The 23,836-nt window shown below is 39.0% G+C and overlaps 1 protein-coding gene across 7 annotated transcripts in view; it reads right to left on the reverse strand.

Annotated features, from left to right (window-relative positions):
* Positions 1–23,836, reverse strand: part of HS3ST5 (heparan sulfate-glucosamine 3-sulfotransferase 5) — a 236,801-nt gene that overhangs the window by 17,425 nt on the left and 195,540 nt on the right. The window contains exons 1-2 of one of the 7 annotated variants that reach the window (XM_023750147.1): positions 18,501–18,599; positions 9,138–9,413 (exon numbers count right to left, since the gene is read on the reverse strand). The exons of 5 other annotated variants lie outside the window; for them this stretch is intronic. The gene's annotated coding sequence lies outside the window, so the exon portion shown is untranslated. Of the gene's footprint in view, positions 1–9,137; positions 9,414–18,500; positions 18,600–23,836 lie in introns of those variants that run through there. One more of the 7 variants, XM_023750146.1, reaches the window with a different exon arrangement.

Genomic DNA, 23,836 nt, shown 5'->3' on the forward strand with positions numbered 1-23,836 from the left:
AAAGAGACTAAAAGTATGGAGATACTTTTATCATTACATCTTATTTGATTATAGTTCTCATTATCCTCTCTCAGCAATGACTTTTCTTCTATTTTAATCTCTATAACACTAAGCTATATATTTCTTTTATAATGACTGAAGATGAGGCTAATTTAACATTAAATATTTTAAATGAATAATTAAACCATTAGCAGACTGATTACACAAAAATGTGAATGTGCCACATTCAAATGACCAAGTTAGACTCAGAAAATTCAATTCGTTTAATATAATATTTAAGGAAATACTTATTGGTACAACTTTATGAACACTTTAGAGGAAGATTTTCTATTATGCACTTAATCATCATAAAAACACAATTTTTACAACACTACTGCTTATTTGTGTGGAACTTGACAGTTTTTAAAGCTTTAAAGCACCATTTTACTTGATTTTCAAAACAAAAATATGAGGGACACAAGATCTCTTTTATTCTCCATTCTATGGATGAAGAAGACAACAGGTAGCCCAAGTATTGTACCTAGGTCCACCTAGCTAATGACCTACAGAGTTCATAATGGAATCTAGCTGTATTGACTTCCTGTGTTTGTAAGAAAATTCATCCTCTTTCTATGAAGATTTGGCATTAATTTTAGTACTGGGACTATATGCTCATTATCAGTGCAAATCTAATCCTGTGTGTTATAGGTTTTGAAAGAGTGCTAAAGTAATTTTTGCTGAAGTATAGAACTTTGAAGAAATGGAAGTGATAGAAAGTAATTTGGAATTAACAAGTGTTAATATATTTTTTCTCTTTCTCTGGTTGGACCATCAGTTTCTCCCAGAAAAATATCTTGGTAGAATGAGAAGGATTATAACAGATTCATCAAGGGCAGAAAAAGAAGAACACTCCCCCCCCCAATTAATTAATAATTCCTGAAAATAAAGATTATTATGCCCATTATGAACTTAGAATATTAACTCCAATCACCTCCTCCCAAATAATATGTATACTTTTGGTCAGGATTTTCATGTTAGTCTGTTTCCTCAACCCCTCCTAAATTAGGAATTATTTTTGTTATTACTGTTTTACACAATCATTGTTTGTTTAGATTTATCCACATTTATCAATACTGTCTCTCACTATTCCTTTTTTATTGGTATCGGCTTTATTGATATACTAGTGGCCCTGCGCACGAATCCGTGTGCATGGAGCTCACTGCCGCTTGCCTCAGCTGGCTGCCCTGCCCACTGCCTCTCGTAGCTCTCTGCTGCGTAGCTCGCTGCCCTGCCCTCCTGCTGATCAGTCATTATGCGTCACGGTGTAACGACCATTTGCATATTACCTCTTTATTATACAGGATAATTCACATAACCATTCTACCATTCTATCATTCTAATTCTTTCATTTAAACTTGTAAAATTTAATGAATTTTAGTATGCTCACAGAATTGTGCAGTCATCACAACACATTTTAGAACATTTTCATCACTCTCAAAAGAAACACTGTTCTGTTAGTAGTCACCTGCATGTCCCCTTGTCTCCCCCAACCCTGGGAACCCCACTAATCTACTTTCTGTCTCACTATTCCTCCTTACATTTCAGCGCTTCCATTTTCCTCTTGCCAGAAGTAGAATTTCCTCCCATTCAACAAACTAAAACTGACATTTCAAACCAAATACAGAAATATTTTCCTCAATTTCTTCTCCTTCCCAAAGGAAAAAATAAATAGGTAGTACTTCTTGCCTTTGTGCTTTCTTTTAGTTATTTTCTCTGTTAGAATGATCTAATTCCTGAAATATTTGTTAGCTGCTGAGACTAGTAATGAGATGAAACTTAATTTAAAAGACTGGATTACTAAAATCTTCTGTAAATTAGTCTTTAAAAAAAAAAGACACACCAAAGCATTTTAAGATGTCCAGTGTTCAGCAAAGCCCTCTAGGCCAGCACTCACTTCTAACACAGAAGCTGGCAAAGTACAGTTAGCACCCAGGAGGCAAACAAATTCACTGGGACCAGGGAAATGTGCTGAGATGTCATAATAAAGCCCTCCTTTATGTAGTGGTGTTAAAGAACTAAGCCAGGCAGTAGTCAAGGTGGTAAAGACACATTGTACTCAGTAATTCTGCTGCAGCAGGGGAAAGGGATTTCAGGATGAAACTGAGTTCACCTGTGGTGTGTAGAGGTGACTGGGTACTTTAAAGGGAGGATGAGGGAGTAGCAAGAAGGAAGGACTGGAGCAGTGATGGTGAACCTATGACACACGTGTCAGAGGTGACACGTGAACTCATTTTTTTGGTTGATTTTTCTTTGTTAAATGGCATTTAAATATATAAAATAAATATCAAAAATATAAGTCTTTGTTTTACTATGGTTGCAAATATCAAAAATTTCTATATGTGACACGGCACCAGAGTTAAGTTAGGGTTTTTCAAAATGCTGGCATGCTGAGCTCAAAAGGTTCGCCATCACCGGACTAGAGCCTCTAGCAGAGTCAGGAAATTACAAAAAGTGGAAAGGGGGTTGGTTGCTGGGAATAAGCCATCTGGGTTTGTTAATTGGCACTTATCTAGAGGAAAAACAAATTTTTTATATCATCAGGACAGGAGGTAGTCTTGTAAATTAGAGCAAGGCATCCAACTAAATTAGGGACTGGGAGACAAGAGAGGGAGAGCTTCCTCTGGCGATTGGCATTTCCAGGTCGTCAAGGAGACAGTTCCAGGTGGTAGAAGATTTATATCTCAAAGGGGCAGAGAAAAGGTTTATAATTGTAAGTTTTCTAAAGTAACTGCATTAAGAGGGAGTTTACGGGACTTTGTCAGGTTTGGGCTGGAGTAAACAACAAATTCCTTTGGCAGCACCAAAGGCAGGCGTTTAAGGAGGGCTGGAGTCCCTCCTTAGGTATGATGACTTAGGCTGCTAGAAGCCATGCTGGAGTTTGTTCAAGTTTCTCAGTGTGCATGAAGAGCAACTTCTAGGAACTGACAGCAACCTCTGGCCAGAGCCAGAAAGAACGGGGTCTTCATTCCTACAGCCGCAAGGAACTAGACTCTGTCAATCACAAAAATGAACTTGGAAGCAGAGTCTTCCCCAGAGTCTCCAGAGAAGAGCCCAGTCAAGCTGACAGCTCGACCTCAGCCCTGGGAGACTCTGCGAAGAATCCATTGGAGCCCACCTGGATTCTGACCTATGGATCTGTGAGCTACTAAAGGGTGTTCTTTTTAAGTTGCTATGTGTGCAGTCGTTTGCTATGCAGCATCAGAAAACTAATACAGGCATATTTCTTCATCACCTGTAGCTTTAAGGGGAAAAAAGGCAGCAGCAATGATTTTTCCCCCACTGAAGCTTTCTTCTCACAGAGTACCGAGCGCCAAACAGCAAAAGCTTACCTTCAAGAAATGCATTGTACCGCCAACAATGGTAGCTAGCTCTTATGCTCAAACTTTGAACAGAGATGATGATGCAACTGAGTTTGCTATTGGCAAGAAAAGGTCAAGTTAGTGAAATGTCGAATACCTTTCAGTGAAAAGGCAGATCATTATATCTGACACTGTCAGTATTCCAAGTTATAATGTGCAAGCTACTATCTTCGTATCACTCTTGCAGAAATTAATCCCTGTGTCTTTTTCTCAAGCCAAAGCCATGTTCCCTAATGCTCACCTGTGAGCTCTGGAAGTGGCTTTTCTTCCTGCAGCAAGGAGGAGCACTATTTAGCTAAGTATTGATGCCCCCTCTGTCCCCAATTTCTCCTCAGTCAGCTTTCCAGCTTATTTCTTATGACATGTCCACACAGACTCTCAATCTGACAAATACTGTTTCCGAAACATGCCAGATACTTTCCTAATTTCCCTCATACTCTTCTTTCCACTCGTGCCCTTTTTTTCTATTTCCATCTGTAGAAAATGTGCTTATCCTTCAATATTCAGCTCAAATGTCACTTCCCCCAAAAATCTTTTCTAGATTCATCCAGGCAGAATTGTATATTCCCTCTTTTGTTTTCTCAAAGCATTAAAAAACAGCTTTTGCTCTTTGTTTTTAAATGCTTGCTTTTCCCCCACAACATTGTGAAGTTACTGACATTAAGAACAACTGTTCATATATATATATGACATATATGTCATATATATATATGATAGATATATATATACCCCCAAAGCCTGACACAGTTTATTAGTAGATGTTTATGGAATTGAGGCTCCTCTCTAGTGAGAAAAACTAATCAGATGAATCAAAAAATAATTCTGCTTTTTCTTTAGCTCTATGAGTTGGTTTATTGCTGATTACTTTCTTCTTCAATTGGATTGTGCAGACTTGACATTTCTCCCAAACTTCTTAACACATGAGTCAACCACCACGGTCTATGCCAATCACTTCAAACCCAGATAGTTTCATCAGGATCATCTTGTTGTCTAGTATCCATAATATTCTCACAATCTGATACAGTCCTACATACCAGAACCTCATTCAGTTGCCTAAAAATTGCTTTTATCAAGCCACTCTTTTTTTTAAAAATATATATATTTCTTTATTGATTTCAGAGAGGAAGGGAGAAGGAGAGAGAGATAGAAACATCAATGATGAGAGAGAATCATTGATCGGCTGCCTCCTGCACACCCCTTACTGTGGATCGAACCTGCAACCCAGGCACGTGCCCTTGGCCGGAATCGAACCTGGGACCCTTCAGTCCACAGGCTGACGCTCTATCCACTGAGCCAAGCCGCCCAGGCTATCAAGCCACTCTTAACCTCAAAACCCAGCAGTGTCTCTCCATAGCCTAGAGCTGTATTGTCCAATATGGTAGTCACTGGTCATTAGCCATTTGCACAAAGTCAAATGTGCTGAAAGTGTTAAATGCCCACAGAGTTTTAAAATCCTATATAATAAAACCCTAATATGCAAATCGATCGAATGGCAGAATGACCTGAAAGACTGGTCGCTATGACACACACTGACCACCAGGGGGCAGACGCTCAATGCAGGAGCTGCCCCCTGGTGGTCAGTGCGCTCCCACAGGGGGAGCGCCGCTCAGCCAGAAGCCAGGCTCACTACTGGCGAGTGCACTCATAATGATGTGATGAGTGCACTCATTTCCCTGGTCCCAGTGAATTTGTTTGCCTCCTGGGTGCTAACTGTACTTTGCCAGCTTCTGTTTTCTTTAGGTTTTAGAAGTAAGTGCTGGCCTAGAGGGCTTTGCTGAACACTGGACATCTTAAAATGCTTTGGTGTTTTTTTTTTAAAGACTAATTTACAGAAGATTTTAGTAATCCAGTCTTTTAAATTAAGTTTCATCTCATTCATGAGTGAATTTTACAAGTTCAATGATTGTGAGGTGGAGGGAGCCTCTACTGCCTCCGTTGCAGGTGGGCGGTAAGGAGAGAGGGGTCCCAGACTGTGAGAGCCCTGTACTGCAAGAGGGATGTCTGACTGCTGGCTTAAGACAGCAGGCGGATATACCCCAAGGGGTCCCAGACTGCGAGAGGGCGCAGGCCGGGCTGAGGGACCCCCCTCCCCACCAATTTCATGAATTTTGTGCACCAGGCCTCTAGTATACTATAAAAAAGGAATGTAAAATATCTCATTAATGATCTTTTATATTGATTATATGTTGAAATGATGTTTTGCCTATATATGGAGTAAAAGGAAATATGTAACTAAAATTAGTTTTTCCTACTTATTTTGATTATTTTTAATGAGAACATTTAAGTCTTCAATTATGTATGTCCCTTGTATTATACTCTGCTAGACAGTGTTAGCCAAGTGCGTAATGTCCCAGCATCTGAATCTGGCATTGGGATTCACGTTTAGCCTCAATCTTCTTTAACAGCCTCATCTCTCATCTCACACATCTAATGTGTGTTGTTGTTTTTTTTTCCAGAAACCCTGTTCTTTTTCTTTTCCTCTGCCCATACTATTTCTTGTATGACATTCTCTCCTTTCATTTTGCTTATCAAAATCCTATCCCTTCCAGGCATGTGTGCTCCCCTGCCTACAAGAAACCTTCTCTGATCTCTTCAACTGAGATGAATTTTTTCTAAAGGAAGGATTCTGTTATGTAATATTTGTGAATATTTTTTGTCTCTTTTATTACATTGTAAGTACATAGAGAATAGGGAGAGTTTAATGTATCTAAATATACCTCCACAAATAGTATAGTGACTTCCCTCAATGACTCAGTGTGTGATGCATAAATGAATGGAGAATTTCTATTTAGGAAATGGGTTATAAATTCTATACATGTTTATGTAGGTATGTTATACATACTATAAATATTATTTCATAATTTAATGAGAGGGGAAGACCAGCATGTAGATTCTCTGAGTCTTTGGAGGAGAATAAAGAATGAAAATCTGCAGAGACAAAAAAGACCCAGAACATTAGAACTGGAAGAGACTGAAGCGGGTATCATGCCTGTTTCCCTCTTCTTACAAATGAGGAAGTTCTAGCTGGCGAAGCTGAGTGGCCTCTGCTAGACATAAACCACATGTGAGATATACTGCTGCATCTTCTGGGCTCAGTACAGGACCTCATGTTAAAGGGATCAATAAACATTGGTCTAGCCAAGCCGGTGTTGCTCAGTGGTTAAGCATTGACCTATGAACCAGGAGGTTATGGTTTGATTCCTGGTCAGGGCACATGTCCCGGTTCCAGGCTCGATCCCCAGTGTGGGCATGCAGGAGGCAGCCAATCAATGATTTTCTCTCATCATTGATGTTTCTATCTGTCTCTCCCTCTTCTTTCCTCTCTTGGAAATCAATAAAAACATTAAAGAAACAAACACATTGGTCCAATGAGTGGATGAATGAATAAATGAACAATGCACAGGAAGCACACCCAGCGAACTGAAAACAGACTACAGCTCTGACTTGCAGAGTAGTGAGAGTTTCACTCTACCATGTAGAGAGGGGAAGGAAGGTTGGGAAGCAGTGGGGAGCTATGTTTAAAACATTCATATTATCCGGCCATTAAATTAGCCATTCAACAGTTTTTCTGACAATGGCATCTAGGAATATGTAGATTTACAAGAGTAAATTACATTTTTCCTTCTGTTCAGGTACCCCGCGCCCCCCCCCCCCCCATGAAGGTTAGGGATTATTTCGCTGACCTCATTATCTATGCAGATGGAAGTATGTACCTGCTTTCAGTAATTTTCAAAATAGCAGTGAAGGATTTTCATTGATTTCCCCCATTCTTTCTTATCTTGGTCTTTTTTTTATACAAATACTTGTTGCTTGATATGTTACAAAGCATTTCTCTTACGTGCATTATAAAATTCTCAAAGCAAGCTTATTGGGTATTCTTAGCACCCCCACTTTGAAATGTGTAACTCAGAAAAGTTAACTTAAACTGATCAAACATCATACAGCTAAGAAGAGTTGGAGGTGTATGTGTCTTCTATATTATTTCCAAATGTCATGACTTCTTCCCCTATTATTTCCAGTATTACTTATAAATAAAAACACACATTTGTTCTACAGTGGATGAGAGGCATTATTTGTCAGCCAACCTCATGCTCTTAGCTTAGCCTCACCAGCTAACTTCATATTCTTCCGAATATTCTCTTCAAAACACAACTTTGGGGCTTAGTATGCATGGAAAGAAAAACAACCTTTCTCTTAATAATTCTATCCAATATTACAACTAGAATAACTGCTAAATTGGCTCCCCAAACCTTTATATTGAGAGTACTCTTGCTACATTTCTGAAACTGCAGTGATGAGGAGATAGTTATTGACATTTTTGGGGAACCAGTTCCTGTGGAATTTCCCCTTTGCAAAAAAATAGGAGACTTATGAAAGCTTCAAGATTTTGATATGTGAGGCTTAGGCTTTAATGATTTTTCTTTTTAAAAAGAAGGTGAAAAGAATGCAGGTTATGATTTTAAATAGATTAGATAAGTAGGACAAAACTAAACAATGAATCGTAGTTGATGTTGTTTACACAGGAGTTTTATGCATCCTATACATTTTCCATCTGTGTAAGGCAATTTTCTTGTTATTTAGTTGTAACTGACCCAATTTGACAATCTGGCTTGTATACTAATTGTATGTAAAGCAACAACAGTAGTTTTTCCCATCTATGTCTTAGCAAAAGCACTTATTCTGAAGTGGCAAATGAATGTCAAAAGTTTTTTCCCTCCCTCCCTCCTTCTCTCCCTTCATTTCTTCCTTTCTGGTCCTAACTTGGACCAACTAATGAAAACAAAATTTAGAACATCAATTATTATGGAAAACTTGTAGATTATGCATATTACATGGGTATGGTATATTCTACCTGTTAATTTTAGGAAGCTTGAGTAAATGTCTACTATCCCTTTTTGTTCCTCCCATCCCTCCACTTCCCTTTTGAGTATGATGGGTTGATTGAAAAATAAAATGAAACAGTTCCAAATTATGTGGACTTGCATTATGAAATCCTTAGTGTTAAAAATGAATGTATTTGAATAGCAAGAACCTATTAAAAGAAGAAGAAGTAAATAATAATGAAGTCATTTTGCTAATTAATCTGGACATGACTAACATTGTCCAGGCTAAAACTAGGCAATAAAATTGCCTTCTTAACAGAGTTCTCTAGAATTATAATATCCTATTTCTCCAGTATTCACATGTCTATCTACTTCAAGAATGTTTCTATTGAGCTTTTTATTACAAATGCCAATACTGAGTTATGTAGGAGGAAACAGTGACAAATACTTTCCATGTAGGGGGAAAAATAGTATTATGTCCATTTCAGGGGGCCTAATTATAACATCATTTTCTATTTTAGTCCTTATTTATTTTCCAGTTGTTCAGGGGTTGGGTAGTATTTAACAAGCAGTGCCCCGGTGTGTAATTAAGGTTTTCTTGTAGGATTAATAAGTCATGTCTCATTAGCCCCACTGAGCTAGAGGTGTTAATCTTCACCTTGGCATTCTAATCTTGAAATAAGTTTGTGGATCGAGTATTGAAGTGTGTTGAGCAAACAATCTGATGAAAGCCACTGAGTCTTCAGATGCCAGTCCCAAATTATTGATTGAAATGCATTTCCATATAGAAATGCTTAGATGTGTCTTTTCAGATGTACTAAGCAAGGATCTGGAATGAGCACCAGAGGAAGCCACCATCGCGTGGCCTTTCCCAGCAAAGAAAGTAGAAAAGGTCTTTGCATTTTTCCTGAGTTACCTGTTTTTGTCTATGACAGACTTTGCCCCGCACACTGGGGAAGCATGTAGCTTCACCGAGTCTTTGCAGGAGGATTTTGATGAGGCTGGAGCACGGCAGCCGTGGAGAACGCCTGTTCTTTTTCTGGTAAAGATGCGCAGGAGGTTATCCCATGCACAGCTGCTGGCAACTTTCTCTGAGAGGAGTGGGCTCAGTTTCACAGTGATACGGCAGATGTCAAAACAATTCACTTCTAAACTCTCAGTTAAAATCATCCTTGACTTGTCTCTTTGTTTCCTAAAATAACATTGATTCAATAGGCAAAAGAATAGTCAGTGAAGAAAATATTAAAAGCCAAGTGTCATCTCTTTGATCCTCAATCATGCCTTTGTAAAATTAGAGACCTGGGCTAGCTAATCTCATAGGCCCTCCCATTTTTAAGATTCACAATGCTGTCAATATTGTGGTATAATTCATGCCTAGCCCTTTGTTGTTATATCCCAAGTCTACCACACATAATGGGTGCTCAATAAATACTTGTTGAATGGATGAATGAATGAAGTGGGGCCTTGAAATACATACGTCATAATAGCAAGTGCTGGCTGAGTCTTTATATTGAACTCAGCAGTAGGAAGCCTCTACACAAGAAGTTCATTTTATCATTGGGTAAATTAGCTTAAATAACCTGACACTTTGAAAATCTACAGAATATTCTGTGATAAGTGGGTACAATGCATGGGGCAGACCCTATACAATGGCTTAGAGAAGGTCACGAGATCTCAGATACAATTTGGTAGCCATTCTGGTATTGACAGATAGAAAAATGAAAATAATAATATGATAAAAATTAATAAATATGTGTATACTTGCTAGATGTCAAATATTTCATATATATGTAAACATTTAATTTTTATCCTATATAATAAAAGGCTAATATGCAAATTGACTGAACAGCGGAACGACCAGTCGCTATGACGTGCACTGACCACCAGGGGGCAGATGCTCAATGCAGGAGCTTCTCCCTGGTGGTCAGTGAGCTCCCACAGTGGGAGTGCCCCTCAACCAGAAGCCGGGCTCATGGCTGGCAAGCACAGCGGCGGTGGTGGGAGCCTCTCCTGCCTCCGCAGCAGCGCTAAGGATGTCCAACTGACAGCTTAGGCCCGCTCCCCAAGGGATCCCCCGAGGACTCCTGGACTGCAAGAGGGTGCAGGCCAGGCTGAGGGACCCGCCCCCCTCCCCCCACAAGTGCACAAATTTCGTACACCAGGCCTCTAGTATTACTATAAGATTGGTATGATTATCTGCATTTTACACATAAGTGAACTTGGGGAAGTTTAATAACTAGACCAAGAAGGTCACAGAGCTAACAAATGGAAGAGGAATTTGAACCCAAAACTGACTGGTTTCGAAAACTATGATCCTCCATAAGCTACCTGGACAGGAGGTACACTGGGTCATGGGAGAACCTGGGTCCTAGGTAGAATACTACCTCTCTTATGAAGCTGTTCCTAGTGAATATGCACTTGCCTACTCTCTTTACTTGCCCCTCCCTAAGAGCCTGGAAAAGTCCTCATACATGACCTTGTACCTCTTTTGCCCTTTGGGATTTTCTTTACTTGGATGCTTTCTGTCTGCCCATCTCTGCTTATCTCACCTTTGATATTTACATTTGTTCACGCTAGCCAACCTGGGTTGACTCTGGGGATTAGTTTTAACTTCTAGGATATCACAACACTGTTCATTTTATCCACTTTCTCCCAATTTCTGGCTTTGATGTGTCCTTTATCTTCTGAGCTCTGTTATGGATACATCTTGTCTTTCTCCTTTTCTGATATATACATCTGTCTTCCCCTCATTCATTACCTGGTCTACCTGTTCTGCAGTTTCTATTTAGTGTGACTGAGGACATGCGTGACGACAGGGCATGGACAGTCCAAGCTGAGGGCACAGTGTGAACAGAGATAGGAAACAGAAACAAGACTGTCTAGTGTAGGGGCCAGGAGGAAACCATTTGGAGGGGTGAAGAGATGATTTGTAATAATGAATGGAAGTGGATTGAATGGAAGGTTATTTTAGATAATAGACCTTCTAAAAAGCCAGACTTGAGTGTGTATAGATGGTAGTGTAAGAAACAGAGCAGCAGCACAAATAACTGAAAAAAGAAACTGCTTGTTAAAAATTGTTTATGTAGAAGAAAAATTCAATTTTGAATAGTACTAACAGAAAGGTGAGGGCTGATGCTGATTTATTCAGACATGAGGCAGTAAAGCTTGCCCAAGGGTGGAGAGGTTGTATAAATGGAGAAAAAGTGGGGAGTAGAGCTGATATTTTGAAGAAACGGTCATTAAGATTTGGAAAAAGAGTGGGTATAACATATGACATTTTAGGATTATCTCTAGTTTTCAAAAAATCTTGGTTTCTTGGGGGAAGTCAAGAAGAGGTGCCCCCCAAAGGATTTTGAGTCATTTTCAATTGTTCATTAAATATTCACATAAAATCAAACCTCATATGGACAGGAAAGTAGCCAGCAATAATACAATGTTATTATGATGTCATTTAGTATGAAGTATACTTGGGTTTTGCTCTTTCATAATTTCCAAACTATGAACTGAGATTTCTCAGAGGCATATGAGACTCTGAAGAACAAATTTTTATAAGAAATGAACACTATAACCTTTCCTGAATGGACATTGAAGATCAGAAAGAATAAAATTGCTCCTCCCCACTCTCATGTAGATATTTTCAGGACAACTATTCTTATTCTAATAATCCTAAGCTAGTATAATGATGGTCAAGTTATAGTATAATGGAATTTTCCTGAATTGACAGAAGTAAAGGCACCCAGAACTTTCACATTTTAAAACACTACTTTTTAGGCTCATGTGATGGGCAGTTGGATTGCTCCCATGATACTTGGGCCCTGACATTCATAATCTCCTCCCCTTGAGCATGGGTGGGACCTGTGACTCAGTTCTAGCCACTAGAATTTGGCAAAGGTAATGGAATATCACTCTTGTGATTTTATTACTTTACATACAACTCCGTCTTGCTAGCAGGTTTACTCTAGCGTCTCTGTTGCTGGCTTTAAAGAAGGGAGCTGCCAGGAACCCGCAGCTGCAAGAAGATGAATGCTGGCAACAGCCACACCAGCAAGGGAGCATGCCCTTCCCAGCTGAGCTTCCCGATGAGAACCGAGCTCTGGCTGACACCTTGACTGCAGCCTTGGGAGACCTGAGGCAGAGGACGCAGCATGCCCAGGCTCAGATCCAAAGGGATGAGGAGATAATAGATGTGTGTTGTTTTAAGCCGTTAAGTTTGTGGGAATTTGCTACACAGCCTAGAAAATGACTACAATTTACTTTTGCTCCTTCTCGCTTATTGGATCTATACACTAGCGATGAGTGCTTCTGTCTTTCCAGGCACCATGCCGAAGGCCTAGGAGTCATTCTGGGCTTCTTTCCAGACCTTATGCCTAATATCTAACCATTCTGCACAGTCTGTGATCCTATGTTCTACCCAGTTCTTTTCCATGCTTCATACCCTCTAATACAGTGAAATTCAGACTACACAACTCTATCTTTCTTCAGGGCTGAAGGCTATGAGATGTTCATGTGAGCTCACTCGCAAGGAGGGTGGGGGAGGCAGTAGTGTTGCCAAGGGCAAGGGGTAAATAGCCCCAAATAAAACTGATTGGATGCTGAGCTGAGGCAGGGAGGTGCCAGGGCCTTTGCTCAGACCCCAGTTAATTCCACTGTTGCCTAGGGCATTGATGGCCCAGAAATGATCTCTACTGTAGAGGCCCTTGTACAACTTGTCTACCAACTCTCATCAGTTCCTGCCTGGACAAAATGTCTCTGATCTGGATCTTATTCCTCCTCAAATTTATTCTCTGTTGTTAGACGAATTTCTTTTATTTGTTTATTTTTTTTTGAGAGAGGAAGAAAGAGAGAGAGAGAGAGAGAGAGAGAGAGAGAGAGAGAGAGAGAGATCAATTTGTTGTTCCACTTACTTATGCATTTATTGGTTGATTCTTGTATGTGCCCTGACCAGGCATTGAACCCACAACCTTGGTGTATCAGGACGACAACACTCTAACCAGCTCTGCTACCTGACCTGGGACTAGACTCATTTCTTAAAACCCAAACCTGACTATCTCACAACCTTTCCACTGTTGTTCAGGATAAATTCAAACCCCTAAGTGTAGCCCCCAAAGCCTTCCATTGTCTGGCTGGCCCTGGCACATCTCTGGGTCCATTGCTTATGCTCCCACCTCTCACTCTGAGTGCCAATGACACTGACAGTTTCTAGTATAGTGTCCAGGGCACATTCGTGCTATTTTCATTGTTCTGTGCATGTTGAAGTTGTTCTCACCATGATGAATACTCTCTTCCGTCATTGTTTAGACTGACTTCACCTCACCTTTTAAGGGTTTGGGGGATCCCATTGGAAAAGCATCAGAACTACCTGAATTGCTCACTTTATCCAAGGGGCATCACTCTTCAGCCCATCCTCAAATCTTCACTGTAACTAATAGTAATGTTAGTAAGTTTTAAACATGCTGCATGACTGCCTCAAAGATAATGCAGTCTAGGTGTCATTTCATATATCTTTTTCTTTGGCCAGGTGAAAGTATAATAAAGATATACCTCTGTATAACAATGATATTAAAACTAACATCTATTTGGGAAAATGTGTTTTTACAATTTATTTATTTTTAAAAAATATTTTATTGATTTTTCACAGAGAGGAAGGGAGAGGGATAGAGAGCCAGAAACATCGATGAGAGAGAAACATCGATCAGCTGCCTTCTGCACACCCTTTACTGGGGATGTGCCCGCAACCAAGGCACATGCCCTCGACCGGAATCGAACCTGGGACCCTTCAGTCCCCAGGCCGACACTCTATCCAATGAGCCAAACCAGTCAGGGCTTTACAATTTAATATGGGAATTTTATTTCCAATGATGATGTTTTTCACAGTGTATCTCTGAATTGTTCTGAGATAATTGAGAAGTTCACAAGAGAAGAAACTGGTCATTTGAATTACTAGAGATAATTATTATGATTATATTTTTGATGCCAGAAACTTATACAACATATGTGGGACATGAAAAGAAGTCCAATTGGGTTTAAAAATGGGGGCCTGTGTGGGGGTGAGAAATCAGCAAAATATGTTTAGGTAACCAAACTGGTCCAAGTAGTAAGGAAAAGAACTAACTTTATTCTTTAGTTTGGAAATTTACTAGGAATACAGGTGCCACTAGGGGGCTCCCTAATATTCTACAATTGTCGGGAGACTTGACTATCGTAGCAAGGGCAATAGAATAATGAATAAGAGAAGCATTGATCAGACTGTCAAACCTCAGAGGGAAGGTAGGGGAGGGTTAAGGGGGCGAGATCAACCAAAGGACTTGCATGCATGCATATAAGCCTAACCAATGGCCGCAGACACCAGGGGGGTGAGGACTTGAGTGGGGGTATGGGGGGACAATGGGGGGATAAAGACACATATTTAATACCTTAATCAATAAAGAAAAAAATGCTCTGTAATTTAAAGAAAAAATTCCATAGTAACGCTAACATTTGCATGTTTGTATAAAGCTTGAAAATGGAACTTTATTATTTTAAGGTTTGCTAGTTAGAAATGTATTTATGGTAAATAACTTAGCAATGCAAATGTAAATATGCACCCGATCAAGAAAGGCATAATGTGCTTCACTGAACTCAATTTCTTTGGTGTAATAAAAGGGGAAAAAACCCTTCATTTAGTTTTGTGATTACTTTTTTCCTGAGTAATACACAACAAAAATATTAAAATTTTACCACCTGAATTATTCTGTCATATTTATAGATATGAAATATCTATCTGCCTATCTATCATCTATCTATTGGATATTATATTGTTTAGCTATATTCAACAGAATATTCAGAATAAAAATTTAAATTATAAATACTTACATATTACTAGTTAAAGGAATCTATGAAAGGCTTGATCCTGTGTAAATGTGCTTAAGAGGAAAGGTAACTTTTATTATATTAGGATATATTTGATTTATTGTTCTAAGGCATGTAAAATGCAACACTTATTTTAAAACTTTCCTCAGCAATATTAAATCATATTTATGACAAAAACATTATTATTAGGAAAGGAAAGATTGGAATTTAGCATCTTTTTATATGGTATATTGATTTATGTTTGTTCCACAAACTTTCAGATATCTTCAGATTATGAGTACTGCATTATATATTATTTGCTTCTATTCTTGTCAAATGTTGTGACATGTCTATCTGAAAATTCCACATAGAACTGTATTTGGTGAGAAAGGGAAGGTAATTTTCCATAGCTTTCCTTCCTTTTCCTTTAAAAAAATATCAGAGTATAGTATACTAGTATATTCTCATTTTTTGTGTTCCATCTCATACTTTTGATTCTCCACTAAAAATTTAAATATATATATATTTAAAATGAACTCTATCCTTAATGGAGAAATAAAAAAAGCAGTGACAAAATTTTGTGGGTTAGCAAATAATTCATTCTTATTTTTATTTTCTATTTTTTTTCCTGCAAATAAAAGACAAATGTGTGACTTGTGTTCGGACATTTATTTGTCTGCCCTTTTACTAGTACTTGAAAAAATAAAGAAAGGAAAGGATGGAAATTAAATATTAGCATTGTTTTCTAACTTAGACTTTTACTAAGCAAGTAAAGAACATACTAAAACATTTATGGTAGTATGATAACATTATTATGATCTTTTACTGTACCTGAAAGTTTTGGGCTGTGTCAATTCTTTTGCTAAAATTTTTTCTTGAAGCTTAAAACTTAAAAAACCAACCAAACAAAAACCTTCAGTTTAATAACTGAAGTAAAAATCAGAAGGTCAATTAGTTTGTTAAATGTATATGTTTAGATAATATATTTGAAAATACTAAGTGGCTACTAAATCTGGAAACACAGGCAAACATATAATGAATAATTTATTGGTATTCTATTGCATATATATGATAAGTTAATATTATCTATGTTTCCAGACTTTATGGCCATTCTCAAATCATTTTATCTCATTGTCTCAAGTGTATGTATTTGAAAATGATATTTATGTGCCTGAGCATGAGAGTAAGGCAAATGAATGCATATATTAAACAGCTATATAAAGTACCAGAAGAAAGGAAAAGCGTTTTTCATTCTGAATAATATGTTCTGAGTTGCTTTGAGCTTATCCTAGAATGAATAATTGCATAAGGCCATTTGTATGTACTTTTAAAATTTTTCATTTCAGTGTGAAAAGTGGCTAAATAATTTAATGTCATAGGGATGGCTCGCTCATCTTGCATTATATATAGATTTAAATGTGTGACACACGTGTGCATGCATGTATATGTATTTGTAGATATTTTTCCTTGAGCAGTTAAGAAATTATGCTTTGTTAGCAGCACAATGAACTTAGTATGATCTCTATTTTTACTAAGCTTACTATCCTGTTGGAGATACTTAAATATATCAGTGGTAAATCATAATACAAGGTATGGCCCCAGCTAGTTTGGCTCAGTGGATAGAGCGTTGGCCTGTGGACTGAAGGGTCCCAAGTTTGATTCTGGTCAAGGGCACATGCCCGGGTTGCAGACTTGATCCCCCGTGGGGGGCGTGCAGAAAGCAGCCGATCAATGATTCTCTGTCACCATTGATATTTCTATCTCTCTCCTCCTTCCTCTCTGAAATCAACAAAAATATATTTAAAATAACACCATAAAATAACAACAACCCCCAAACAAACAAACAAACAAAAATACAAGTTACGGCAGGAGGCAACCCGGTCAAGAGCGGGTCTAGAATCCTCAAGGCAAAGATCTCTGTCTGTTCTGGTTTTCCAGGCTCCTGAAGGGCTGCTCTGGTCGGCTCCACAGGGAACTGATGTAAGATCAGTTTGCTATCAAAGTGCATGTCCAGCCAGCTACCCCTGTTTGGAGAACTACGGGTTCATTGTAACTGTTTTAAGACAGCATCCCTAAATCAGGAAATTCCGTCTACTTACATCATTTGTCACTTCGTTTGTTATTAGCAAAGTAACGGGCTGTCTTCTGAAAGTTTTTGCTACATATTCCTCAGTTTTAATGCAGGACATTCACTATAAATTATCTCATCAGAATAGTTCCCATTTCCTTGAGGTCTATTTCAGATCCTTGTTTTTTTTTTTTGTTTTGTTTTGTTTTTTGTTTGTTTTTAATCTATAGGCCAAGGTATACAGATCATAAAATCTAGAAAATCTCAAAGGTCATGAAGTAATCACCAAAGGTTAATCAATTTGCAATATAGAGTTCTTATCATGCGTCTGTGCCTAAGGTGAATGAATCAAACTAAGTGGATTTAACTGTCTAAATCTAAATCACAAACTATGCCATGGAGAGTTTATGAAAGGTCATGATGACCCTTTCCCTTAGCACTTTATTAGGGTCTTCTCTAATCTCAATAGTTGATCCCAAATAATCCACAGATATTGGCCGGTGATGACCTCCCTCCTCTTCCATATTATTTTTCATTCTAATTGCCCCAAATCAGAGTCTATGCCTTCTCCCAGCTGAATCATGAAGAATGGCCTTACCTAGGCAGCTGACCCCACCCCCCTAGATCTGACCCAAACCTGCCTGGTTATTATGACTCTTGGCCTGTTCTTATATTGTTTGTCAATATTTACAAGAACTGCAATCTATGAATAAAGCACAGCTCAGGAAATTATTCCCAAGAGGGAAGAATATGGGTAGTTTTCCTACAGGCTGAAAAAGAAAGGCTCCAACTTCATGGTTCATATCCTAGTATATTTCACTTTCTGTCCTATATTATGGCTGTCTTTGAACAGAATTTTCTAAAATAAGCATATCCTTCTAAGACAATTTATTTGGAGACATACGGGGTGAAAAATCCTAGTGTATGTATGTGTTATGAGCCACGTACAAAGAGGGCAGTGGGCAGGTAGCTTTGCATGAATCCACACCCTATCCCTTGTACATGTCTCTCTTGAACATTATATTCTCTTTTTCATTTGATTCCTGGATATCGGAACTCTGGGACATTTTCTCCGAGCAGAGATTGCGGGCTATGGAGTAGCATCCTACCATACCTCAGTTAAAGAGGAAAATTTGATGTCTGGACATGTGTAGTCTTGTGGAAAGGAACCTATTTCACTCATAGACAAGAGCAGTAGTATGGCTAGCAATATTTCCCCAGAGATGGTCTGATTTAAAAAAAAATCAATATCAACTCTTGACACATTTTCATTTACATCAGCGCATGGCTTTCAGTCAGGGCACAAATCAATAGGCAGCTTTTAACACCACCCAACTATTTCTTCCTGTTGGGCTTCGGGCAGGCCATTTGACGTTAACGTACCGTGTTTCTTGGGGGAGGAAGTTTAACGTTTTTTCCTGTGACTAATCACAACAGCCTAAACTGTAGCATTAATCACATGACGTTTTCTTCATCACCACTTACAGCCAATTGACTTTCTACTTAGTGAAAGTGTTTGAAGGAGGCGACAGTTGTTCTAAGGGGGTCAAGAGTCAATGGGAAGGAGAAATATTTAGTTCAGAAACATATATAGTACGTATATGGTTTCTAAAGTTGACACCATGCCAGACAGTTATTATAAATAGTTGCCTCATCATTTTGTAGGTAGGGTCTCACAGACAAGACGGAGGAAAAGATTTTTTTAAAATTGCTAAGAGTCTTAGCATTTGGGTTGAAAACAGTTTGTGCCTTTCTACACACTAAAGTCATATCCTGGGTCATTAGCAGTTGACGATGTGTTTCTCTAACTTTTGAAAGTGAATTCTTTTTCTTTCCTTTTTTTTTTTAAGCTGGCATGAAAATTCAGTTAGGTCTGAGCCGTGTGAGGTTGGTATCCTCTGCAGTATCGGCAGTCTCACCTATGTGTAATATCTACGTCATTACTGCAGCTACTCAGATTTCTAAATAATGAGTCACATGCTTACATCATTCAGAAGCCACAAAGAGGTTATCAAGCGGAATAAGCAGAGACTCACAAAGGTTTACAACATATTTATCTAGGGCAATTCCAAAGCACAAAAATATGGAAAGGCAACCTCCTCTATTGCCTTATATTTCTATTATCCCCAAACGGCAATGATGTCTTTTTAGAGCAGTGCTCCCCTAGGACACTGGTGTCCTCAGATACTCCATAAAAAGGACTCTGGGGTAAAATCACTTTGAGGAACGATGCCTATGGAGCCCCCATCTTGGTGATTTATAGCGCCTGTGAGTATATCCAAGGCTCCAAAAATACCTTCAGTGAAGAAGACTGTATTTACTGTAGCATTTCCTCTACGTTCCATAACCACCCTGGCTTAGAAATAGTTGCACATCACCCCTTTTACCTCAGGACTTTGGCATTCCTGGAACATAAGCTAGTTCTGGAACTTCTGCATTTGGTGCTGAAATGGGAGCCGATCTGTAGATCTGGAGGGGCTTGCTGCTGCTTGTCTCCCACCCCACCCCCAGATGTTTTAAACATGACCATGATGAGTCCCCAATGCCTTAGGTCCCTGGGGATAATCTTGCCATGATGGAGAAGGGTGCAGACCCAGGTAACTTGAAAGCGGAAATAAACCTTGATGGCAGTAATTATAGCCTAGGAAACAAATGTTGGACACTCTGGCCTGAAGAGTTTGCATGGTCGTCGTGTCCCCTTCTGGAATGATCAGTTTATTGGATACTGAATATTGAATGCTGTGCCCAAAAGTCACACGATATAACTTTATTTCAAAGTCCATCATTAAAATTATATCATAATGGCAACATGTTGAACTACAGCTAAGGCTCTGTAAGAAGGTTAAAATCCAGGGTGGTGAGCACGCATTTCAGAAGAGCCTAACCTTCGGTACGCCAGGATATGCCAGTGTGCCTGCCTTTCCTCCAGTGAACACAAGTTGCAGGACCCAGATAAAACCCCAAATAAAAATATTTCTTGGGACTCCACACTTCCAGATGGCTTTAGTTATTGTAAGGAGTTTTCAAAACAAAATTCCCGTTCACCTTAAGTTAAAAATCAACATGCACTTTTTAGGAAGAGAGTGATGATATCTGAAAAAGGACCAAACAGCCATTGCCGGACCTTGGATGGCTTCCATTTCTCACTCTGTTCAGTCTCAACGACTTGCCTGGATTTTAAGGCCTGTGTCTCCAGCAATGTTTGCTAAAGCATAAAATAAAAAACTTTATGGTTTTTTTAAAATGGTGTGAATTTATTTTAATACTAGAGGCCTGGTGCATGAAATTCATGCACAGGTGGGGCCCCTAGGCCTGGCCCGTGATTAGGGTTTCCCACCTCCCTGCCTCCCCACTTCCCTGCCTCCTCCTTCCTTTGCCACCTGCGTCTGCTGCCACCCACCCCTGGTTCCCAGTCCAGGGCCCAGCCCTGATTGGGTGATTGGGGCCTGCCGGCCAGGGGGAGCTGGCCCTTGGACCCCCTGGGAGAGGGGCTGCATCTGCCGCCACCCACCCCCAGTTCCCTGTGCCAGCCTGGGGGCCTGGCCACGATCAGGCGATCAGGGCCTGCCGCCCGGGAGGATGGGCAACTCCTGCTGCTGGGGGATGGGGGCAGCTCCTGCATTGAGCATCTGTCTCCTGGTGGTCAGTGAGCATCATACAACTGTTCTGTCGTTAACAGTCGCTTAGGCTTTTATATATATATATATATATATATATATATATATATATATATATATATATATATATGAAGCATACCAACCAATCTCTGATTTTATGAGTATTACTTTTGTAGGATGAGGATTAAATAGACACACACATACACAAAAGGTGAGTTGATTTATGGAAAAAAATATTAAGTAAATAATAGTGTAGGTGTTATGGAGTAGCTCATGGAAGGTTACTGCAAAGGGCTCATGTTGTGAACCACAGCTCCACACACAGTGCCTAGTCGACTCAGAAACAGTCAGTAATTCATTACTTATTGGTTGACTATATTCTTTAAAAATATTTTTGTTTATGTGGGTTATATTTATTGATCTTTGCCATATTACATGTTAAAAGTGAGAACATTGAAATATTTAAAAATACCAAACATACCCATTATATGTCAGCACAAACAACATCACTTGATGAAAAGTAGCTATACTTTTCAAAATATATTCTTTTTTTAAAAGAATATATTTTATTGATTTTTTACAGAGAGGAAGGGGGAGGGATAGAGAGTTAGAAACATCGACGAGAGAGAAACATCGATCAGCTGCCTCCTGCACACCCCCTACTGGGGATGTGCCCGCAACCAAGGTACATACCCTTGACTGGAATAGAACTTGGGACCCTTCAGTCCATAGGTCGAAGTTCTATCCACTGAGCCAAACTAGTCAGGGCTCAAAATATATTCTTAACATCTTAGTGCTGTTATTTGCAAAGCACTGCTACATATTGTATCCCTTTTGATATTTAAAACAATCCTGACATTCAAAGGGGAGAAAATGATTAAACCATGAGATTTTTATAAGTTATAAAAATCCTGTGATAAGCAAGTGACACAGTTTGGGACTTAACTCAGTTCCTCTGATGTTTAGTCTGTGTGGTGTATTTGGAAAAAATAATAACAGCTAGAAAAGTACATGCATTCGGATTTGCAAACAGACACTTCTTCCCTTTCACCTCTATTGACTAATTATAAGTTAAAGTTACATCTGGAGAGATACAAACATACACTCATCATCTCCTTTTCTGAGCATCAGTAAATGTTCAAGTCAGTGGTGGTTGGAATATGGAGTCCAGGTGCCCGATAGCCATTTTACTCTTTGCATTTTTTCCATGTAGGTTGTTTTAAGCTCTTCCAGGACTGGTCCTAGTTTCCTAGTCTCTCTCAAAGAATCCTACACTTGACCTCATCTTAACAGCCACTTTCGGTGCTACTTAGAGCTGATTTTATTCTGGCACTTCACTTGATTTTGTTCAGTTAACTGGTAGTCATGAAATATGCAGGCGTTAGTCTTGAAAAGTTAATGTAGCTTCCCCAAAGGACGACCTGACTTTTTTACCCTTTAGAAAGTTTTGAAGAACTAAGATGTGGAACCAAATGCAAAAGAAAAAGAAAAGAAAAGAAGAAAAGAAACAACAAATAACACCAAAAAACCCCCCAAAAACCCAAAAGACAAACCCCCCAAAAAACCCAACACCCAAAAAACCACAAACAACAAATTAAAAAAAACACCCTTTTGTTTCAAGTTACCCAAAATTAAGGGTATGTCACAAGATCCACTTCTGTGGCTTTGAATATCCTCCTCCTCAATTCAGTCTTAAAACCTCAGGTTTTCGCCACCCTTTGTCCATTCACTTAAAACTTTGGCAGATTTTTGCCCTGGCTGGTATGGCTCAGTTGGTTGGAGCATCGCTCTGTACACCAAAAGGTGGAGGATTTGATTCTGGTCAGGGAACATACCCAAGTTGTGGGTTCAATCCCTGGTTGGGCATGTGTGGGAGGCAACCATTTGATATTTCTCTCTCACATCAATTTTTCTCTACCTGTCTCTCTCTTCCCCCCCTTCTTCTCGCTAAAATAATAACACAAACACACACACACACACACACACACACAAAAAAAAAACACACAAAAAAAACCACAACAAACAAACCAGAAAAACCAAACCAAAATCTTTGACAGATTCAACAAGTGTGCTCTAGGATACTAGCCCATCTTCACAGTTTCTAAGAGGTATGGCTCAATGGTTGAATGTTGAGCTATGAACCATGGTTTGATTAGCAGTCAGGGCACATGCCTCAGTTTTGGGCTTGATCCCCAGTATGGGGTGTACAGGAGGCAGCTGATCAATGATTCTCTCCCTCTCCCTTCCACTCTCTAAAATCAATAAAAACATATTTTTTAAAAATCCATAGAAAAAGAAAAAAAGTTTGTGCTAATAACCTGGTGATTTTTTTTATGACCTCCTAGTTAAGTGTGAATGACTCTCATAGCTGTCAACAGTGGCTACATTATGTTGAGGCGATTTTAAGATCAATAGGATAATTGTGAATGAAAGCTTTTGCTTAGTACATGGAAAAACACATTAGGAAAAAGAAGGCAGCAGCTCAAATGTCTTTGGATAGCTTTAGGAGAGTTGAAAAAGCCACATGATCTCTCAAAAGTCCTCCTAAATTTTACGCCAAAGACATTTTAGTAAAATTTTAACTTTAGCTTCCCACATTGTCAAGTGGGATTGCTTGGCATTGTGAAGTATGGCTTCCACTTCCCTGAGTGATTAGTAATTAGTTCACCGGTTCTGGTCAGTACAAAGGGCAGCATAATTTTACTGTTTTGTCTGATCAAAGTTTACATTTGTATTTTTGCTATTGTGATAGAATATAGATGATATTTTGTATTTCTATTCATTTGATCAGGAAATATAACCACAATAACATCTTCCCCCTGTGGAGAAATACTGTTGTCAGCTTAGAAATAATTTTCAAGAATACAATTTGCTGAGAAGTGCAGACTTCTTTTCCTTTCAGTCACTAATGTCACTGTAAGATGAGCACTACATCTGCTGTGACAAGTAGCTGGTCAGGTCTTAAGTTCATAAACAGCTCAGGTAGTTTTCTATGTCAATAAATATTTCTATACACTCATGCACACGTCTCCTTCCAGGGACACATCTCAGGTTCTACAATTAGAATATTTTTAGAAAATATTTGTTTTTTGTCTCACAAAA

Source organism: Myotis lucifugus, unplaced genomic scaffold (assembly GCF_000147115.1).
Source record: "Myotis lucifugus unplaced genomic scaffold, Myoluc2.0 scaffold_11, whole genome shotgun sequence".
NCBI classification, from domain to species: Eukaryota; Metazoa; Chordata; class Mammalia; order Chiroptera; family Vespertilionidae; genus Myotis; species Myotis lucifugus.